The 22,461-nt window shown below is 30.2% G+C and overlaps 1 protein-coding gene across 1 annotated transcript in view; it reads left to right on the top strand.

Annotated features, from left to right (window-relative positions):
- LOC132934696 (doublesex- and mab-3-related transcription factor A2-like) overlaps positions 1 to 22,461 on the top strand; it is a 145,068-nt gene that overhangs the window by 64,524 nt on the left and 58,083 nt on the right. The gene's annotated exons all lie outside the window — the stretch shown is intronic.

The following is a 22,461-nucleotide window of genomic DNA, read 5'->3' as shown; positions in this document are numbered from 1 at the left end:
ATTATATTATAAAAACATGTAATAAAATAAGTACAAAAGTTCAATATTCTAAATAGTAGGTATACCTACTATATACGGTATGGTATCTATAGCTGTTATAGAATTCGACAAACGATGATACCATAATATTATGTCTATATAATCTGGTGTAGGTACATGGATCTCATTGATTGAGCAAGTTGTAAATGTTTGCACAGTTAATTTTGATATATGATTAGATGAATATAATGTGTAAATACTAAATAGCTCATAATTGAACTATGATATAGTTTATTCAATAACGACCTTCAAAATCATTCGATTTATTAGTTTCTTCCGAGTGAAAGGACAGAAGCAAAGGTTATTCAATCATCACTAAATGTCCAAATATAATGAAACAATTAATATTGATTCAATAACTATTCAGTTAATTTATTGATCAAGATCGTAAATTGATTAATAATTTTGGTAAGCCATTAGGTAACAAACGTGTTATGCATATTAAACATTACAGATCTTGAGATAGGGTTAGAAATAAATGTAAACCAATTATTTCAATTAGTCATATTATTATGACTAAGGCACTACGGACAACATAAAAAAATATAGTTTTTTTACAAAATGTACATGCTCACAGTTATAAACTAAAAACTGAATTCTTGAGATAGGTATATTTTAGATATTATTATAATTTTTATTATCATGGTATAGGCACGGAACAGACTCTAAATTTATACGAGAAATACATATTTCAAGAATAGTTGAAATATTAATGAAACTCATTGAAACGTATAGAAAAATAAAAACGTTTGTTCATTTTAAATCTTTCAAAACTATTGAATATTATCATGAAATCAAAACTAACATAAAAGTTGTGTAGAACTTAAAAACTGTTTCAGAATTGGAACGCTACAATTTATTATAATTCGTGTACGAAATATCGGTCATGATATCGGCCAATATTTAAATAATATTATAGTATAGGATCTTCCATGGAATCTACTGCAACAGTACCGATTCCTTGGTAACTGGTCACATTCGTGTATATTGTCACATGTAGATGGAGTTTTTATCCACTGAACGTCTACCTACTTATTATATTGATTTAGATAGCTATAGAGGTGTAACTATCTAAAACTGAACCAGAGGTAAATGGCGATGACTTTTTTTTTTAATACAACCCTGCTCCATACAAAATACCTCACGTAAATAATTAACTTCTTCAGTTTGTCTTTTTAACAACAATGTTTCTTTTTATTTTATATAATTATAATTTAATAATAATTTCGATATAAATTAAATTAAATTGACGTAAAAAAAATAATCAAAGTCTTACTCCCCATAATAAAGTCGTTATAATATATTACGCCCAATCGAATTTTGTTTTATCGACTATATATTATACAAATTGCTCGATAGCGAATTCTGTGTTTGGACTATCCCAAAATATTAGTCATTTATGAAAAACATCTGTTCATAGTCATGTACACCAAATTCGACTTCTGGTTCTGGTCGGGCAGTGGAAAAGAAAATCGCGCATTAGGTACTTACATTATATCAATATATCATATATCATAGTTTAATATATTTTATACATGCTTTTACAGAATGTTTATGAGATATACGTAAGGTCGTACTTTAATACTAGATATTATAAGAAAACAGTTATTTACTCTGTACTCTACTAGTGTGCTTTTGAAGACAATTTTTTTTTTCATAAATAATTGAGTGTTGTGCGATGACTTGAATGTTGTCACGAAACACATATATAATATTAAATAGGTACATTCACCGATAAAATGACTGCGTTCAGTGATAAAACTGATTAAAAAATCACTTTTTATGTTATATCGCATCTATATATATGTTCATTAGGTACTAGGTTTAGCTCGATCGTACATAATATTATAATGATATTATAATAAGTACGTCGTTGTCTAGGTCAGACGTGGCGTCCGAATCCGACTGTCACCATCCGCTTTCAGTGACAATGTCGACGGAGGGCAAACAATATAAGTATTACGTGAGCACTGGTTATCCGTGGTGCCGACGGTATCAACCGCATTATAAATAATTATTCGTTGGTATATTATTATTATTATTATTATTATATTGTTTTCGTCGTCGTCGTCGTCGTCGTCATTATACGCACATGTGCTCAACAGCAACGGTCTCGTTTATACAATACTTTTAACTGGTCATTTAAATGGGTACCTATTTACTGTTTATACGACTTGTCCGAATACTGTTGTATTATATACGTACGACATAGGCGCGTATTTACGAGTGCGGCAAGGCTGGCAGCTGCCTCCTCGGTGCAGCTGAGACCTGTGACCTGCACTCGAGTGTACCTACTGGAAATTATGAATATAGTATTTCCGTCAAAGGTGATCCCTGGCTTTTTAAATGGATATACATAAAAAAAGACAACTAGTGAACTCGCTTCTCTGCTGCTAGGAGAGTGAATACCGCGTTATTCAGTTGATTGTTGTAGATATGGACCATGTATGTGTTAAATTTGAATTAAATCATTTTACCTACATCTATATGGCATTATGGCTATATAATAATATGGTATATTACCTATACTTATATATAAAAAAAAGTGATTCATGAGCATAGACGATGTATCAACGTCCGTTTCTAAGTATATTTTATAATATATGTATTGTATTACTAGAATTATTTTGATGCGACAATCATCGCGTTTATAATATTATTAATTATATCATTTTATCATTCTAAATATTATATATTATATATAAGTACTTTTATTAAATTAGAAGTGAATACCGACGTACTGTTGGATGGTGTACATAGGTTTGTGGTATAAATAACTTACAATTATTCTAAAATATCTAGTCTAAATATTTTGAAAATTTAATTATAATAACAATATATGTAATAGTGAAATAACTAATTTGCGCTTCAAACGCTTCTAAAAAAAATTGAGACTGTATTTTTATAATTTTTAAATTAATATTCATCTGTTTGACGGGCGGGGTTCTTTTTTACATAATGTGTATTTAAAGTAGTTTATAAAGGTAATTTATGATAATATATAAGATAAACTTATGAGGGACTTTGTATTGGGTGTTCAAGATTTTTACCTCACGGAACGAATATTTTATCAATATAAAACGAAGAAAAATCGAAAATTTTAAATATTTATACTTACTTAGACTTGTGTATAGTGAGATATAGTATAGCTTCAGATTGTTTTTGAGAAAGCAATAGACATTTTGACCACCAAAGTATTAGTAGATCCAATTTTCTACCAAAAACAATCCTCAACGTTTAAGATTGGAGCATGGTTTCTGCTATAAATAATATAGCCGATGAGAAAAAATTAAAAGTATAAAAACAACACACGCAACATATTATGTCATTGTAAAAACAATCATCTAGAAATCGCTCTACTTAAAAATCAGAATCTAACAATTTTATATAATATTATCATCCTATATTGATTTTGTGTTTTTTTATATTTTTAATTTAGAACGATCAATAGTAACCTTATGGTACCTAACATAAAACTGTTATGCAACAATATTCAACTTGTGTTTATAGATCATTCGAAATACTTGGAATAGAAATTAAACGTTTATAAATTGTTTATTTTTCATAAGCAATAATATGGAAGTATAGTTTACCGTTTCTGTATCAGTGGAATTCGTGTGTACTTTACTTCTGTATTTTATGCTTGGTCGATTTTCTAAGAACATAAAAACAAGACGGGAAAAATAAATCGCAAATTAAATTGTATGCCATTGACTTAAACACTATTTTCACAGTAATATTCGCACAAAATTGGAAAAATACAACTACAAATTATGTAAAATTTGAATTGCGACACTGTTCGTGACTGGAAATAATAAAAAAGTGGTCCGATATAGTAATACATAACACAAATAGTGACACATAATTATTAGACTCTTTATTTATTTGATATAGTAAATAACAATCTACGATCAAAGGAAAAGATATTCTAGTAAAATTAAATAAAAATACACATTTTTAAGTGCTCGAAATTTAATTTTACTTCAAATATCTGTTCGTAATTAATTTAACAGAGAATATTAACATTTTTTTTTTTCAAATTTAGATTTAAATAATCTTAATTTAATTTTAGAATTCACTTTTTAAAAGGAAAGCTGTCGTCATAAAAATGTAATTCGTAGTAAATCAACTTTTAATATAATAATTCAATAATATAAAAATTTGCGTCAATATCAATTCTGTACTTATACTAAAAAATTGTATATCAATGTTTTGAAACACATAATTAACTATCAGTTACGATTTGAATTTGGAATTATATGAGATTTTGAATATAAAATACAATGTTAGGTATGTTAATATAACATACGCCTATTGGCTTAATTAAAATCGTATATAACTACTATTGTGTAACATAATATTATAGTGTAGAAAACAATGCAATTTACCTTGAAAAGAAATAAAATTATAATTAAATATGGCATTTTGCATTTGACTTAGATTACGCATTCAATAATAATTCATGTATGATTTGTACTACGATTTCTGCATATTACCATTGCAGTGGTCGATTATACATTTTTTTGTATCGATTCTCTTTAACGTCCTTGACCTACTCGCGGTCATTATGTTATACATTTAATTTAATACACGAAATACGATTTTTTTTTTTTAGTTCGCTTTTTCACTGCGAATGGTCTATGCGAGCGTCGTGCCGAATGCAGATTCAATTCACCTGCATAATGTTATGTGCTTATAATTAATACAACCAAGGCTCATGTAGCTTAGGTCTAATGCTAATTATTGTATTTATAGCAATAGAATACCTATATATTATGTACGGTGATGATTATCACAAAAAAACATAATATGCCTATTGCATTTAGGTACTGCGCTTGTCTGCATGTTTCAAAAATCGAAAGTTTGAATCAAACTTGATTATACGAGCAATAAAGCTGAATTTTATTTTTATAAATCTACGCAATGGATATTGTTATAATTAATTAAAATAAAAAATACGGCAAAATTGTGCGATAAAAACAATTCAGATTTCATTAATCCACATTTATATCACAAGCTACACTAGGTATTTAAATACTAAATAGATAGAACATTTTCGATTTGCAGGTATAAGGTACTTAACCTAACCTTTGTACCCATGATATGGCTTTACCTATGTATATAGTGATATTTTTTTTGCGGATACATTGCAAAACATACAAACACTGTCCGTGATAATGTCTTAATACGTTTTTTCCAACACATTTTTTTGTTTTTGTTTTACACTTATGAGTTAAGACATAAATTATGTGATTAAGTATACGGACTACCGGAACTTACTTACTTAAATTCCGTCATATTTTTTATTAGCAAAAATCAAAAATGATTTTTGTCAAGTGTTTTGCGTTACTTATGAATTCCGGGTGGGATATAAACAAACATATAATACACAATTGATGTATAATATTATTCTAATTGGTACTCGCGTACCTACTTATATGTGTTTTTTTTTCCAAACAACTTTATCGGCAAAACTCGTTTGACAAACATTAGGTCAGTGCACCCTATATTTTACATTATAAGGCCGAGAACCGCCACCGACCTTCGTCAAAATCACTTACAACCATATATTATATATATTGTTATAACACCCGACGACGGTGGTATTCCTCGTTGTAGCAGATTATTTTTTGTTGTTTTTTAGATTTATCAAACAATTTTGCATTATCTCGTGTGAATATTTCGACCACGGAAGATCACGGCTACGGAACCCATGTGCCTACTCGTGTACGCGTTATCGTATGATTTTTTTATATTTACATTTTTATCGGAAATCGTGTCAACTATATTATGTGGTATAGGTACATTAAAATAATATATACGTACACGTTCGGCGTCGATTATACTTTAGTAAGTCTATAGTGTATTTAGAAGCCGGTTATGGCGCAAAGAAGAAAAAAAATAAATTGTTGTCGTTTCGATATTGTCCATACTAATTTTTATTTTTTTTTTTGTCGTTTTACTATAATATAATATATTACAATATTATTATGATTACGCGCATGGTTTATACGATGGCGTCTCGTAAAACTTTGTGTTTTCGACCATTCGACGTATTATATACGTACTCGCATCAATAAACGTATTTGAATGGATTCAAATTTCTTCATACCTTGTCCGGCGGCGGCGGCGGCGGTCGCACAGTGGGTGTGAGAAATAACACACAACATACATTATATACTCAATATAATATTATGATAATATAATATATAGGTTAGGTATGCACACACACACACACACGTGCCTGAGAAAGATCATATTATACAAAACATATATATTATGTATATTATCTCGTACATTTATATAACGTTATAATATTGTATACTATTTTACGGGCAAATTTGTCGCGCGTCCATTTACATTTTTCAAAAACAAGCCTTAATTGGCGCTTCATGAATATTCCGCACATTCCGTGAACAAACACACACTATTTGCCATCCTCCGCTGTCCCGTCGTTTGACAGTTAACACTGTATTGGCAGCGACCGACGGTTCGTAATAGTAATATTATTATCATCGTTTACGGCGTATACATTATAATGCCTTATTAATAAAATATATATATATATATATATATATATACGTATATTACAGTAAACAGAGTGATTTTTTTTCTTTTCAAATTTTTGCCAATAATGTTCATCAGCGAATATTGTAGGGACATTTGAATTTTAATCACTTCGTCGCTGTCAATTCGAAATTATCTTATAGGTGTTTTAATAATGTATCATATAATTATGCGATTTCCAATGTTTTTTTTTTTTTTATAATTGAATAAGTTTTTGCTTTTAAATACGACACTCCACTTATTTTTAATTTAAAATATTTTTTTATGCTCTTTTAAGGTTATATGCAATACATTATATTTGTATAAATCGATCATTAAACTAATATCATAGTCGATTGTCCGTGAATATAATATAAAGTACAGGTAGATAAATTTAAATTCTTTGAACACGTATTACTTGTTGCTGCTTGCATAAAAAACTAATACCTAAATGCAAAAATTGAAATTTGAAAACAGTGCGAATAAAATCCTGGTGTTTTGATAATGGTTCAATAATTAAACTGAAAAACTTAAATCAAATTTACTCAATACCTGATACATATAGGTACATGATATTTGTGTTCGCTGGGTCGTGTCGAAAAGAAAAATCTGTGGATATTAATTATATCAACTGAAGTTAGACCTGGCTCGCATCGGTAGAAACTTATACCTATAGACTACAGTTACTTTTTTTAAATTATTATTTATTATTACGTGTAGGTAGTGTGTTCACCCATCGAAATTTTAACGTTGTTGGTACACAGGAATAACGAGTAAACCGCTATTATAATTTATAATACACGTGGTTGAGAGTATTTATTATTATTGTTATTATTATTATTATTATTATTAGTATTATTATTACTATTATTATACTATTATATTTAACGCGATACAATTATACCTATCAGATTTAAAATGTGCAATGCGCGACTTTTTAGATTACCGATTCCTGTGAATATTGTAACAGTTTGTTTTAACTTTTAAACAACTGCGTGAACATCAATCATCCGTCTTCTTTAAAAACAGTTAAGAAATACTTAGACACATGTTGTACCTATTATACGTCAATACTTGAGTAATATTGTATAGTATGATAATAAATAACAAACAGCTAATATCTAGGTAGTAGCCAAAGTTGTAATTCAGATCAATAAAATATGATAATAATAATAATATGTTAGATTTAATATAATAATATATTTTCAATTTTTCCAACGTTCTTGCATTTCGTTTTTCCAAAATATATATGAGATATCTATGATGTTTTTCAACCTTAGTACGTCGAATCTATATTTTGTGTATATATCAAATTATATTAAGCGTATCTTGTATTTAAACTCCATCTGTATATTATTTTCTTAAAAAATCAGAAAAATGTAACAATAGAAACTATGTCTTTAAAATAAAATCCATGCCTTTGGTCATACTTATTTAATAATAATATAATATATTATATATATATATATATATATTACTGGAAATTATATTATAATTATAGATATTGTCAACAAATTACTAGGCAATAATACAATTGTCCGTTTTATGTAGGAATTGATATTATTTTCTAAGTCATTTTTGACAATGCCTCAAATGTTGGAACCAATACATAGATTCTAAATTATATACATTGACTATGTAGACATTATTCAACTAAATTAATTATCATTATAATGTATTTCCTCATAACTTCCTACTATAGAAATTTGTGTTACGTTATTTATCATATAAATATTATTAGCAGGGCTTGCATTTGAAAAAAATTTCGTTTTATGTTATTTAAAATTAAAACGTTACATAATTCTTGCATTTATCGTTATTTAGAATTAAAACGTTATTCAACTTTTGCGTTTATCGTTATTCAGAACCGAATCGTTGTACACGTTTTGCATATATCGTTATTTAAAATAGTGTTAATCCTACCTATTAAATTTTAAAATAATAACTTATGCTGGTAGGTAATGGTCCGGATACGGAATATAATATAATCAATTCTTAGATTCTTAGATTGTTTGCATGAAATAAATGTTTGTGTGAAACCAATAGACCTTTTAAATAAATAAATTTTAAAATATTTCGTTTTGGCGTTATTTTTCGTTCAATGATATTCTATAAATTACGTTTTGCATTATGTTTTGTTTTGCGGTATTTAATTATTTTTTATCATCGCTTTCCGTTATAATAACGTTTACAAATTTAAATCGTTTTTTTGTCAAATATAACGTTGCAAGCCCTGCATTTATTAAGTAACACTAGTGCACTACAATTATACGACATGCACTCTTATATTATGGACTTATAGTCTTATCTACATTTAATTTAAAAACTACATTTTTAAACCGTTGAAGTCCTGTGATGCCATTTAACACAATAATTCATCTCCTTTTGTACTTAACGATTGTTATAATATAATATGTAAACATAGTCGAACCAGCCGATATTTTAGCTAATTCACATAATTTCTAGGCAATGTTGTAATAAATGATACGTTTTAGTCGTTGGCTAACAACACCAGGCATTTTAGACGTTCCCTAGAAAATTAAGTTATTTCCTGAACTATTGCTGGTAACATATTTATATAATATTATACGACGATACATTAGATTTAAAAATATGCATTTAAGCTGGATTTCTGATAAATATTATACTCGTGTCTCGTATTGATGTAGAATATTTTAACATAATACTATTGTAAAACATTGTAAAAATCACAATTTTAAGCAATCACATAGTAGAATGAACGCGTAGTCAACTTCATACGTAGCCAACTTCATTGATAGTTTTTATACATAATGATGCCTATGTTTATTGAGATTTGCGTTGATATTATACAGTCGTTACAATATATTTGGATTCGATAAAATTATATTTACACATATAGTTAGATATGTGTGTGTATAATATTTTTCATTCCCGTGTGAGTCTTTTTTGTTAGTATTTTATTTTCCACAAAAGTCCGGACTATAATAATAATATATAATAAAATTTAAAAGTATTCACTGCTCTGAACAATTCTATCAGTGGATACGTAGAAACCATTCGTGTATATTCAGATGAGTATAATGTACGATTAGCTAATCGTCATTATCGGACATATACGAGAGTGTAACATTAAATTTGATTGTAGTTTTTTTTATTTATCTAATGATCAAAACAATTTTAAACAAACGAAATATATAAATGTATATATATATACCATACACTATTGCGTACAATACGGACAGGATATCATACGGATAATTGGTGTTGCGCACTCGTCTCGCTTCGATCAACTCGCAACCGAGCGCATTTTTTGCACATTACTATCAGATATTACTATTATTTTTATTATTATTTAATACGTTTAAGTCCACGCCATAGACAATGATCGGCGGCTTTGAGAACGCGGCGGAGATCAACGGGCGTGTGATGGTGTTTTCATTCACCTAAATAATAATATAATTATAGGTAGAGGTACCGCGGGAAAACAATATTTTAAAATAAATAAGAAGAACGCGTCCAATCCTGTATAGGCTATAAGTACCAACACGAGATTTGCCGATTTTCCGATGCACGACCTCGTATAATATGTCATGTGGGTAAAACAATGTTTTACATATATTGTCGTATTAAAAACCCAAAGTCGTCGTCGTCGTATGCCCTGCAGCGGGCGCAATAAGAATTTTAATATAGTACAAATAGGTATATAGGTACGCGTGTAACACGGAATCGGAAAAGCGCCGGATATGGCTCGTCTATACGTCCTGTGACCGATTGATATATTATAATTAGGGTTTTAAAATTTCATGAAATTTAATGTCTTGAAATATTTCATTTCCATGAAAAATTCAAATAAAATGTTTATTATATCTAAAAGTTTGTAGTCGTCAAATTCCAAGTGAACATTTTTAAAAGTTTGTTTGTTGTGTGAAACAAAGAAAATATGTATCATTTTTACATATAATTTATAAGTTGTCTAACAAATCTATAATATAACAAATTTAAACATTGACTTTTAAGTTTTAACTCTTAAGTTACAAACTCATAAACCAACTCGACATCATAACATATTGTTGAGAGCCCTGGCTCTGCGAATGCATATTATGCTATATTATAATTATATTATATTATATTCACAATGTATCTAGACATAAACCACTCTTATAATAGTCGTGAATCGTGACCTTTTACAATATACAAAATATGATCTAAGTATTAAATAAAAGAGTCCTGTAGAGCACCTTCACATAATCACATCACTTAGTCACATACACACACATATACGACTTTTGCACACTTAATAATTACTGAAAATATACACTATTATTTCGTTTACTGGTTGAAATTGACTTCAACTTTATTTCAAACCATTATCTTCTGGATCGCTGACGGTCCGCATACAACAATATTTTAAAACTCATAAGAAAAATGTTTTTACTCTCAAAATAATGCTAAGAATATTTTTCAGCACTACATAATATAGAACATACAAATATGAAATAATAAATCAACAAGAATAATATTTTTCTCTTTATTTCTAAGTGTGTAATCAATATATTATTTCTAATCATCTATAACCAAACAAGTTTAAAAAAAAAGAAAATATTTTTCATAATTTCATTGAAATATTTCAAGAAGAGTGAAATTTTCAATTTTGAAATATTTCAAATTCAGAACCCTAATTATAATATATAATAATATCATAAACAAACACGAATAAGAATATTATATAATTATATAAGAATATATAATACATTGGGTATTTTACGATATTATTTTTATTTTTTTTTAAATTTTCTTATTGGTCGTAGGCTCGGCGCACTTAGGCCATTAGCTGTTGTAGGGGTGATGAACTGTGTTAGGTAAGGTTGGTACAGTAAGGTTTTGTCACGGTTAGGTCACAGTAAGTAAGCAAACACGTGAATGTGTGCCAAGGTTTTTACTTCTTCGAACCCGAGTGGTCACCCATCTGGGAACTAGTAGCAGAGGGTGTTATTTACCTTTCAGTCGCATTATGTGACTGGTAGCGGCCATCGCTGCCGCGCCAAGCCACTTATGATATTATTATTATATGTGGAAGGGAATTAGAGATGGAAACGAACGCCAGCTGCTCACTATAGGTGTATAATAATAATAATATTATGTATTGCACATTTTATTGAACTATCGGCTTTCATAATTATTACATTCAAAGTTAAAATTTAATTTCAAAAATATGATTATTATTTCCTAGGGTTTTATATAGGTAATAGCCAATAGGTACCTTTACAGTTTTAAATGACGTAAAAAGGTGTAAAAAGGTGTAAAATGCAATATGATTATTAATACCGACATAAAAGAAAAATCAATCAATGAGAAATGTTTTAGTATGAATTCAAAGGCTCCTTTTTAATTTACCTTACAAATCGAGTTGGGGAAAAAAATATAAAAATGTAATATTAAATATAATATAAATGATTAATATTTAGTTCATAATAGGTATATTGTGTTGGATTGAAAACGTATCTATGCAATTTCTACATATTACGAAGAAAACAAATTATTATTCCATAGCGAGAAAAAGGTGATGGCGCGCATAAAGTGGCTGTACAGAATTATTGTGAAAAGACTTAATAAAAATTAGTTTTGAAAACTCAATCTAAAATAAATTACGCCACGTATTGTTATAGTATGGAAAATGTCTCCCGAATGATTAACAGTGTAGCCAAACAAAGTAATGTACAATAATTAAATATATAATATCAAGTCCAATATGTAAAATACAAAATGTAATGTTGCGCAGTTTATACTTAACTACAATAAAACACCCAGCACATCGTATATACCATGGACATCGCATATATTTTAATAAATAAATATGCATTACAATATGCGTTCATAAAATCTTGAACACAACCATGTAGATTATTGTGAGCAAACAATTATAATTGGCGGAACGCTCCGATAACACAGTAAAAAAGAACAATTATTATCGAAAAAAAGTAATTTGTTTATTATTTACTTTACATTTTAGTACAATGCACATCATTTGGCGATAATTATTATGTTGGTCATAATCTGTGTATAGAAGGTATACCGTGGTGTATAAATTATACAATCGTATAGTATTTACATATATTTTAATAAGTAGGTGTATAGTGTGAATTATTATTATGCATGCTTATGAAATTAAGTACTTATGATAATCACTTAGAAAAAAAAAAAAAAAAGAAGAAGAAATAAAGATACCCGCGGGCAATTAATACGCACACTATCGATATGATTATATTGTATAATATATTATGTTAATACGATCACTAGGAAATAATATTATAACGAACATCGTTTTGAACAAAGTGTTAACATAGGTATTATAAGGCATACGTATAACTTACGTGTAGGTCTGTTTGGGGTTGAGTAGGTGTGTGTGTGTGTGTACAATAAAAGTCCACCGTAATAATTATTTAAATGCGGAAACCATTGTCGTTGCCAGCTCATCATCGTGGCGCGGAATATAAATGCACGGAGGTACCTACCTCCTTTACTACACGGCAACGAACGCACATAGAATTGAATTGTGCGATCGTCTTTGAATAAAACAAAGTGTTTTAATAATTTAATTCGATTTATTATTCACGGGTACGTATATAGATATATATGCAGATTTGGATTATTCGTCGTCGGGTTTACCGGGTCACGGAAATGCACCCATTATACATATATAATATTATAATATAATATTGCGAGACCGGTTGGACGGAATAAAATCCGCAACTACAATACGCATGAGCAGAGCACATAATAATATATAGTCGCTGGTTATATAGGTAGATACCTGCCCATCGTATTATATTATATATATATTATTACAATATAGGTCGTAGTGAAACGACGACGACGGACGTTATAACGTTATTGATATCATTATTATTGACGTCCGTTTCAATAGCACGATTATAGATAGGTACTGAACAATATATTATTGTTAATTTATTTAGAATCAACTGCAATTATTATTATCGGGGCTTTCACGTCATTGCCGTTTTTTGACTTTTTAAACCACTTTTTCTCTTCATTACTTGGCTACGATGTTTCACCAACAATAAATCATAAACGAACCGGTGGCTATCGTAATACTTAGTACCTATACTTAGGTGTTATACACTTATGCGTATTACAACATCTGAATGTCAGTAGCATCTAATAGGTATTATACAATGGCGTTAGTTTATAAGTTTGGTGAATTTTCAATATTGTGTACACTTGTTTTTGTGGCGTCGATATCCCAGCCCAAAAACGGTCGCGTACACGCATTTATTTTATGTGTAGCAATGCAATATTATTGTTGTGTGCGCCCCCCCCCCCCCCCCCATTGGTCGTCGGGAATTCGCTCGGGAAAAATGAATAACCGACAAAAACAAACGTACTGTAAACATTCTGGTTTTTACGATACGTGCGCGTTCGATTTTCTCAAGCACGCAGGGTTTATAATACGAACCAGAGGTTATGCAGTCGGGGACATTATATGTGGGTACCTACATATTATTATTATTATTATTATATTCATATCCCACGGCCTGGCTGCAGTATGGGCATCCATATCACATACACTTTGTTGGCCGACGTTCGGCTTGGTCCATTCAATGTCAACTCCGTCGTAAACGGTATAATTAATGTTTATGTATAATATATATATATATGTGTGTGTGTGTGTGTGGATAATAACATTATATTATATTATTATGCATATTGTACGTGTTCATGTTTTTTTTCTTAGTTTCCCCCTCCACCCTATTATTAACAACCACGAATAACTCGTTGCTACACTTTACGACCACCGTCGTCGGCTGTCATAAAAACGGTAAAGAAGACCGCTTACAGGACGCTGTTGCAGGTATAACATTATAAGCTTACCGGACACATAATATTATATATTATTGTATATATTTGTATGTAGGTGCGCCCGAAATATATTTTGCACACGCCGCTACATTTTACCGAGTACGGGATAATAATATTATGATAACTTCTTCTTCTTCATAGGGTAACAGCCTATAGTGTAAGCCTTTCGACCTCCAAGCATATTATATTCCTCCGTCTGCCTCTGTTCTCTGAAGTTTCTCTCCATCCTGTTCCCGGTTCTATCCTACATCCGGCCTGGTGACACAGTCTTCCCATATCAGGCGAGTACTTCCCAGAGTCGTTTTCCTGTAGGGTTATTTTCGAACACGGTCTTTATTATTGTTTCCAGTTTTCTCCATGCATGTCCTCCCCATTTCAGTGTTCTGAAAGATATTTCTTTTGCAATTCTAGGGTGTGTAAAAGGGACCTGAGTATGTCTTTTGCTCCATTCACTGGTTTGACTATTATTGTGTGGTCCGAAAATACCTGAACTATTCTTCCGTTTTTCTGATGGGTCATGCTTCTGAGTTTTTGACCCGTCAAGTACCATTGGGCGTATTAATGTTATATATACCGGAACTTTTAGATTTTGAGCTACTGATCAGTTGATACATCTTTAAAGTAACGTTAAAGTTAATTTGTTCTCAATTGATACAATATATATTTCGTTTTTTACGAATTATAAAATTCAATTATAATCGGAAATAGATATTATTTATAATGTTATATTTTACTGTAGGTAAATACTACACCATAGACTGTCAAAGCATTGAATGCATCATTTCAGGATTTCAATAGGGATTAAAATAACGTATATATAGATACAACCTTATATACATTTCCATAGAAAATTATTGTCTCATTCAACACATTCATTTAAAACCTCTCAATAATAATACACTGTCACTTAGAGACTTGAATTATCTGGTAGACTACCAAGTATTTGCCACGACTAGTACTGCGTATTCCAGATAACTCGATTCAACGTGTAAAGAGAAGTTGTTGCCGTGATCTCTTAAAAAATATAAACTAACTAAAAATCAACCTAAATAATATTAATAACTTATTTATTAGTTTAGAGTCTATCATTGAATGAACTTCCTGTATGACGTTATTTTTATTATAAGTGCTATACGTATATTATTATTTTGTCTATTTCAATTGTAACTAGTTTGTAAGTTGAACAAAAAAAGAAAAGTATCTTTCAACTTAACTTAATCCCAGCCATAATTAAAATGTATTGTTATATGCTATTATTCACCACCACCACCACCACCACCACCATCACTATTCCATGAAAACGAAACTATTCCACGAAAACGAAATATTACTATTTTTCTACGTTCAACCGGCTAGTGCGGGTGAGAAAATTTTGATGTTCCGTTTCGACTTTCGAACCTCGCTTGCGCTTTCCGTGTGCGCCCGGCCTGCAGGTCACATGAATTATAAAAGTAAACGATTCGATGGTGATAATATGATACCAGCAGCTGATGTGTACGTACTTACGAGATATGTACACTTACACTAGAACGTGTGATGCATTTACATTTACGAATACCGTAAAATAAAGGCATGTCGTTTCAATATATTATATTATAATATTATAATATCCACTCATATAAAGTCCCCCGTAATTTTCACCTTAATGACGAGTAACGAGCCTTAAAGCCAACTCTCTGAGCACGTCATGCCACCGACAAGTGCAGCGCACTTATGGCCATTATATGTTTGCACTTGAAATTGCATATTATTTTCACGTTTCATATATAATAACACGTTTAGAGAGAGTACCTACTTAAACATTGACTACCTATATAATATATTTTCACAATGAAATTGTTATTTGTTTTAGTGAACATTGAGGGTGTAAATGTAATATAATGATATTTCGTGGTCTTTTGTATAATATGTTTAATATTAATAATATTATATTATACAGAAAACTCGCTGTATAAAATAACTGGACATATAATAACTAAAAAAAAATCATTTAATTTTAAAAACAAAAATGTTATCACTTATTATTCAACAGTAATGTGGAATACGTTAAGACTTGAGAACCAATATGTTTAATGATTATCTAAGGTTATTCATAGGTAAATTCAATATAAACTAAAATTACTTACATTTTTTATTTATATTAAAGTATCAGATATATACCCGTTATAATGGTTTTTTTTTTAAACTATATACTGGAATTGTGTTTTATAACTTAGAAAAACTTCATCATGTCAATAATATAATACCCTATTATTATAGCTGAACAATCTATGATTTTGTACAATCTATGATTACCATTTACCTGATTACCTTTTTTTCTAATGGGAAATAAGGGCTGTGAATTTGGAGAGAAATAAATTATTTGTTTAATGTAAGACTTAGTTTTCTTAACAAAAACTCTAAATTGTGTAACAATGAAACAATGAATTCAATTTTGAATCTTTTATTTTGCATTTTTTTTTATATATATTGTACATACTAACATTTAAAATTGTTTAAGTAATTTTTTTCATATTCCAGCGCAATTTAAGTGAGCTATAATAGTGCATTATATTTAGTATTTACAGCCCTAAAGTAATAATGTTATAATAATAACAAATCTTCTATGACTTGTTGTATAGGTATTTTATCGTCAAACATCGTAGTAAAATGTTCAGTGTAGCATTTTCCTTATATCTGAAGTTCCCGTGTTTTTCTCTTAATTTCTTTTTTATTAAAATTTATCATAGATTGAAAATCCACTGTTCGATAACCAACTCCGTCTAATTTGCGGTGAGTGGCGTTTGCTACCTAAACTATGCTAAATACGTGTTAAAATAGAAACATATTAATAATCTGACGTTTCGAACTGTCGAAAATGAAAATATATTATAGATAAGTCGGATTATAGCCTACATATTTTACACTTATGTGTGTACTATAATCTTGATGTCTAGTCATTATGAGTGATGGGTCTATTATAATATTATAATAGAATGGTTCTAAAATTTAAGATTAAAACGTTAACCACTACGCCACCCCTAACTATATTGACACGATTAGACTATAAGCCTAAAGCATGTCCAAGACGGATAAAATGTCTATCTAGGGGGTTCAGACTTATACCTAATAGTTACTATTACCTCTATGTATTTATAATAATTATCATTAAATACATATTCTAGCTACATCCATATTGGTATTATAGTTTGGCCATCATCACTATACCATATAACTGACTGTAGAATAATTGTTGAGTGTAAAAGGGTGAAAATTCAAATGGAGAAAAGACAGGAGATGCAACACGTTATGGTCAGAACAACTAAGTATTATTCAAACCATAGATTATGAAAATTGTGGTTATTTGTACTAACCGATAGGCCACTTGAGTCCCACACAAAATTGTTTTATTACTATGCTGATAGCATATATACGCCCTTCCTCCAAATCGAAACAAAATTATAGAATGATTACTAAAACGAATAAATGTATTTTGTTGTAAATCAAATTAAAAAATATATAGAAATACTTTTCAATGCATATTGCTGTTAATTATTATTAGCCATAATAGCCCATAAATGTCTTCAGAGTATAGGTAAAATTATAAATGGTGACAATTTTAGTTATTCTTTTTATTTTTACTTAGATTTATTACATTGTTTGAGTAAAAAAAAATGTATAAGATGAGTGAGCACGTAAATTAAAATTGGATCGACTTCTAAACTTAAATTAAATAAATCGTTGATGCCCAACAGAAATATGCAATGTTAAAAATATAAATGAATTTCGAAAACGATTTACCGATATGCAAATAATTTATGGTCAAGTTACGTCCGAACCGATCGGTTGCAAGTTACCCGCAAATATGAATTTGGGACGAAACTATACGCAAGTATAATAATATATTATACACATCGTTATATTTTATTATAATTATTATTATTGTTGTATTGGCCCGAGCATGTCGGACTTGGCAAGTGACAGATAGACAATATAATATAATATCGTTGGTATAGTAAAAGAAATCGCCAAACAGTGAGGCGACAGCGTACGGTGCAATAGGTCCTGGGCAACTTGCCTAAAGATCGGCTGGTCATCGAACCGCGGTGTGGATTTCGCGAGACCGCTACACTCGTATCGAAATATTATTCGTGAACCATTACTACACTGGTGTAGTTATTTTTATGGCCAGGAGAAAGCCCGCGAAGGAAGATGACTTTGGTCAATGGTATAAGACTATTGCTGTGCGTTTTAATAATAATTGTTTACAATGGCCCTAGATATTACACGCATATTATGGGATAGACTTAACCTCAGATCTATTTAATTTTCTCTAAGCTATAACTTAAAAGTGGCCCGGTGCCGATTTTCCAAATTGTATGCAGTTCCATACAAATTTTATAATAATTTAGTTTTAGTATATTAGTAGTAATAATAATAATAATAATAATAATATGAAATATATATTACGACACGAAATAGGATTACGTTTATTTTGGACGCCGTCGCCGATAATGGTCGATATTCCCGTATAGGAAAAAACAACATCTACGATTTGTTTGATTCCAAACAACGCATGTGGGCTGCGAGGAGGTACGAATATCGTGACGAAAATTATAATATTTTACATAGATATTCAATATACGTATGTATTATATTTTATAGGCATAATTATTATACTTATTTGCCATTATGTATGGTGGTGGGGGCCACGTAGGGTCGGTGCTATACGTAATTGAAGGGGTGAAAAGTAATAAAAAAAAAAAACTGCTGACTGAAAATTTATCAGTTAAATCGGGGGTTGTACGCATATCATTATCTAAAATATAGTTAGGAAATCGAGGGAGTTTTGATATAGTTGTGAGTACAAATATGTTTTTTTAAATTTTCTAAGGCTTCAATTTCAAAGATTATTATAGCCTAGTGATATTTACAAACTAAAAGTTGTATACATGTTAAAAGAGAAAAAAAACATATGATAAATACAGGAGAATTATAGTTTATCATCTAAACCAATGAATTTAAAAAAAATTTAAATATTGGCGATGTTGTTTTGATTTAGGGCTTCTTCGAGTGATGTAGGATATTTGAGGAGATGGCGTGAAGATGCGAATTTGGGGCAGTTGATGATTATATGTTCAATTGTAAGGGGATAGTTGCGTGAGTCGCACATTGGTCTGAGTTCCTTGGTGATTAATTAGGAGTGGGTAATATTGGAGTGACCTATTCTAGTTCTGTTTATTATTATTTAAGTACAAATATTATAATGATATATTATTATGGCTTTCTTTCTTTCTTTTTGTTTTTATTGCGTTTTAGTTCATGGTCACTGATAACTAGGTAGTAGGTGTATAGTACACAACAGTAGTATAATATATTACTATAGTTTGTTAGTATAATATACCTAATATATTGCGTAGGTTTTAGCTCTAAATGATAACACAAGCATATGCTATAGGTAAGTATGTCTATGTATGAATTTAAGGGAATGCAGTAGCGGATTTGATTCGTCTTCTGGGTGGGCGGAAGGGGCAATATTTTTTTGGTCCAAAAAGACTGCTTAAAAGACGTATGAACAAATATTACCTAACTTTAACCTAACCTAACTGCTGGCGGCTCAGTTATCACTATTGATCGGCAAATTTAGACATTCTTATCATGAATAGTAGTGTAGAAAGTGTGTATAGATATTACGAAATCCGTCTAGTAAACAATATACTACTTAAGTGAAAAATCGATTTGATTTCCAAAAAAAAAAAATAATAAAGTAGGAATTAAAAAAAAATTAGTCAAGAACCGTCCGCTGATTTTCGATTGGAAGACATCATCGTTTGCGTGTGTGTTCCATCCGCACCATATACAATATACATGTAATATGGTTTAAAATAATTTAAGCGACCCTTCTTGAATTCATTTTTCTGCGCCAGACCACTCTCGGGCACTTACAGTAATATTGTTAGCATAATATATGAATCTGAACCAAGGTATAGGTATACTCAATATTAGCTATAATCAATAATTATTTATCGCGGCTTGTATTTGTCGATTGCGCTGTCTGGTACCTAGAAGATTTCCCATTGCTTAAATCGTTTGAATAATATTCATTTTTCTTTTAATTACTTCATAACCTATACAACACAAAATATCGAGTGTAGAGTATGGTTTTATCAATCAAGTTGTATAATATTACGTAGGTAGATTTAATACCCACAAATTAATTATGACGAAACGTACACAGACGTTAGTACGTTACATAGTATAGATGTAGTCTATAGGTCAATATTACTCATATCAATCACACACACACACACCACCTATAGCGAGAATATATTATTTGTTTTGAGTAAATTTCACATTTGCGGCTAATTTTCCTTGATATGTGGTGAGGGGGTGTCGGGTTATTCCCGAATGGTTATACACTTATGCGTTTATAAATATATCAATAAAAATATTATAATGATATTATAATATTGTTATAATATTTCAACACGTGGCTACATTTAATTATTTCCCGCAATACTGCGCGTTGTTGTACTGGCACCAATGTAACTATTATTGTACACTATATAGGTAGTACGCAATATAGTATAGTAAGTTGTACATACTGAGTAGGTAGGTACCTACCTAGTTCTACTTTAGCGGATAGTAGGAATACGATCCAATTAATAATGTTAATATATTACACAAAATAAACAACATACGCATACTGATACACTATGATTTCGTCGCATACTTGCGACTTTTATTATACCTGTACATTACGCAGTATTATAATATTAAACAGTTTCTAGTCGAAAAATCGTTCTGTTCTGTAACTCGTATTATAGGTATCGCGCAACAATTTTTAAACCATTCGAATAATAATAATGTAGGTATGCCTACATAATAGTTTTGGTTACATTATTTACTCGGCCGTTATTGTTGCGTATTGTACCCAAGTCCCCGACAATTTTTATTATTTTCAATATTACGCAATAAATCCACCACAGCGTGGCAACTCTGTACGGACAAAAGAGATCGGTAGTTTTACGACTTCTCGCGTGATGTCTATAAAGTTTACTTGACACTTTGATGCGTATGTATGCATGCTACATAGGTGCACGTATATTATATGACTTGTGTGTAATAATTTACATTTGGAGCTATTAAACTACCAAATGGAAAACTAATCAGGATGTACCTTTTCGAGATCCTATAAAAATGTGCAAATTTTTGTCGGGATCGAACAAATAATAACAGCTGTATAGTAATAGTAGGTATAGTGGTCGCAGTAGTAGTAGTAGTAGTTAGCCGGTGAACAGAAAAATAACGACTGTCCAGACGATAAATCACATTGTCGGTGGTAGAATTCGGTTTTTACTACTTTTTTTATGTATCGTGTTCAATATGGTTACACCGTGTAATTATATACATGTTCATACATGTGCACACACACACACACACAAACACACATCGTATCCCCTGCAGCTCTTACAGACCTAAAGAAAAACGATTTATTTATTTTCTTTCTCGCTAAAATGTGTGGTGAATGAACGCGAGTACCTATGTAGTATAATATAATATATTATAATACTGTGTTTACCAGAAACTAACCGAATGTATATCACCGCCACGTATTATGTATATTATATGTAGGTAACGTTGGGCCATCAACGACCCTCCTAGTGGAAGCAATAAAATTTGCGAAAACGTGTTCTTCGGCTATTAAACCGAAACCTGCACCCTTAAAATGTGATGCCCTTTTTAAGTCGACGCTTAATAATAAAATTCATGGGCGATTTTGAGTTTGTCGGCGAGCATTATTACTATTATTATTTTTTTTAAATACCAACTGCAGCGGACGTATATTTTGTAGACGGCTTTAAATGGCACTAATAATGACAGGTTTCGACAGAATTTCTTTATAATATAATGTTCGCTATAATTATTTGTGTTTATTTTTTTTATTATTTTATACTTAACGTCGAGTTTACATAATATTATAATATTAAAATGGTTCGTTATACAGTACGTAACAGTGACTTTTAACTTATTAGA

The sequence above is a fragment of the Metopolophium dirhodum genome, chromosome 1 (genome assembly GCF_019925205.1).
Source record: "Metopolophium dirhodum isolate CAU chromosome 1, ASM1992520v1, whole genome shotgun sequence".
NCBI lineage: Eukaryota > Metazoa > Arthropoda > Insecta > Hemiptera > Aphididae > Metopolophium > Metopolophium dirhodum.
This window is presented reverse-complemented; position numbering and strand designations above follow the sequence as displayed.